Here is a 2,538-nt window from a genome sequence, read left to right as displayed (position 1 = left end):
AAGTTCTGTTGTCTTTAGCCCTTGCTTCCTTCATCACCTGCAGCAGACTTCATAAATCTCATCCATCAGTCTTCAGGAAGCTAGGAATTTGGGAAACTAACCTTGAGCTTGCTTGCTTAGAGTGCTAATAACATGAATTTCTGTTATGATCTCCATCTGTCATACAAAAGAAATTCAGGTTCAGTGGGTAACTGAAAGGTGGGATTTCAGTACAGCTAGTATAGAAAGGAAATAGGGAAGGGAACCTCTCCTTGCTCTTTTTGCTGGAGAAAACAAGGTGCTCTTCTCCCACAACCTCTTTCCCTCTTCTCCCAGCACACAGGCAAATGTGTGCACATATTAGCCCTCAAGTTGTGAGCTGGCCAGCTTCTCCTGGCCTCTCCCAGTATCACCCTCATCTAGCAGATGGGGTGGCACAAGCAGGGGAGCCAGCTGGCATGTCCATGCTGTTGGCCTGCTGCCTGGGGGTGGCTGCTGCCAGCCATTGCCAGCCCAGGATGATCACAGAGAGCCAGGCCCTGCAGTCCTCAGCGGAGCCACTGGCCACACAAGGACAAGGACAGGCTAGAAGCTCTTCTGGTTCCCTACCCAGGGCTGCCCAGGGCTGCCTGGTTCCCAGAAGGGAGCGCATGGGGAAGGGAGTGAACACTCACCCCAGCTCTGAAATGGAATGGACTCCCCTTCCACCAAGATGCAGAGAAGCAAGGTAGGTCATAACGCAGTGCAGGGAGGGTATGTGAACACCCTAGAAAAAGAGCAGTCCCACCCTATTGGTGTCGGTGGGGCAGAAGCACAGCTGGGATGTGGACTCTGGGGGAACCTCTCTCTAGGCCCACTCACTCTTTCCCTATCTGATGAACACCTACTATGTGCTAAGTACCTAGACAAACACACAGTTTCCTCTGCATCTTTGGCTAAAGACACATAATCCACAGAAGAATTTATTGGCTGAGCATGAGTCAGATCTTGAGAAAGTTTTGAGGCTTCTGTGTCTGAAGTTCCAAGTCAGTGTGAAAGCAGGCAATTCACCTACTGTGGATTGAATGTGTCCCCCAGAAAATTCACACACAGTATCGGGGGAAAGTGACTTTACAGTTACTCCTATAGAAAACAATATCATAATTAATAAATCATAATACAAGAATAAACTCTGTGTTTCACGTACAACTGTAAACCTACTTTTGCCTCATTCTGTACTTAAGTGATAATCTCTCACTCTTTTTTTTTGTCCATTGAGGCATTTTATCTGCACATATGTGTTACATGCCTAGAAAAAGAATCCGAGGACTTTTCCTCCCGTGTTTTTGTCTTGCTTCTCCATGGTCCGTGATGCCCGCTGAGGTGGTCAGCACAATGAAACTAAACTGACAGGATGGAAGCAGGTTGTTCTGCCGTTTTCCTAGGTCTCTGAATTGCACATCGAGTCTTGGGCTGATTACTCCACACTGTTCAACATGCCCCTGAGGTTCACAACAATTTTCCCAGCTCTGCGGTCATCAGTAATTTCAAATCCACCGATGTAACCATGCTTCATCATCACAGTTAGAAACTGGACGATGGCTTTGGAGCACGGCCTGATGAGAACGTGGCCTCTCTTTTTGGCATCGTTGATACCCCTGAGAGCATCAGCCAGGGCATTCGTGTGCACCATCATGGAGGCACAGAAAGATGGCGGGAAGGGCAAGCCTTGATCTCAATGTGATGATGTTTGGAGGCCTTTGGGAGGTGACCGAGTTCAGGTTAGGCGATGAGAGCGGGGCCCTCCTGGTGGGATTAATGACCTTTTAAGAGAAGAAGGCAGCAGCCCTCTGCAAACCAGGAATTGGGCTCCTACCAGACACAGAATCTGAGGGCACTTTGGTCCTAGACTTCCAGGCCTCCAGAAATGTGAGGAGTAGATGTTTGTTGCTTAAGCCACCCAGCCTATGGTACTTTGTTACAGCAGCCTGAACTGAGATATCACCTGAACTCAGTTCACTGGCAAATAATCACTTTGCAGAATGACCCATCAACTGTTCTAGCAGTCAGAGGGTGGGCTAAATACTACCATCCAGAGTATATGCCTGACCCGGGTTCCAGGAAACAATGGTAAGAAAAACTTGAGTTTCTACCATGTTCTATCTAACACAGCACCAGGGGCTTTTGAGTGTGTCATTATTCCATTTAAATGTCAGGACACTTAACTGTAGGTTTCCCTAGAGATTTTATACATGAAGCCTGTGAGGCTCAGCAAGGGTAAGAAACACATCCAAGCTTGCCCAGTTGGTAACTGATGCAGCCAGGTTTCAACCCAGCTCCTTCTGGCTTAAAGCGCCAGTTCCGTTCTCTGCAGCTGTGCCCGTGTAGGCTCTACCAGAGAAAGTTTTTGGGTCTCAGACTGTTGAATTCACCTTGCATCCTTAGAAACATTTTACAGCAGCTGCAATCACAGCTTCTAAAGAGAGGATCCATAGTTCCTTCTTGTATCAGCATCTTCTTTCCAGATGACTGAGGCAGAGTTGCTGGTGGTAAGACCAGATTAACCTATTTCAACTCGTT

At 47.7% G+C, this 2,538-nt stretch overlaps 1 pseudogene; it reads right to left on the bottom strand.

The window, feature by feature from the left end:
- Nucleotides 1-1,267: 1,267 nt before the first annotated feature.
- Nucleotides 1,268-1,654, bottom strand: LOC123827322 (annotated as a pseudogene).
- Nucleotides 1,655-2,538: the final 884 nt, after the last annotated feature.

The sequence above is a fragment of the Phyllostomus hastatus genome, unplaced genomic scaffold, assembly GCF_019186645.2.
Source record: "Phyllostomus hastatus isolate PE091 unplaced genomic scaffold, TTU_PhHast_1.1 phas_contig_86, whole genome shotgun sequence".
Taxonomy (NCBI): Eukaryota; Metazoa; Chordata; class Mammalia; order Chiroptera; family Phyllostomidae; genus Phyllostomus; species Phyllostomus hastatus.
Note: the sequence above shows the minus strand (reverse complement) of the source record. Positions and strands in the feature narration are given on the sequence as shown.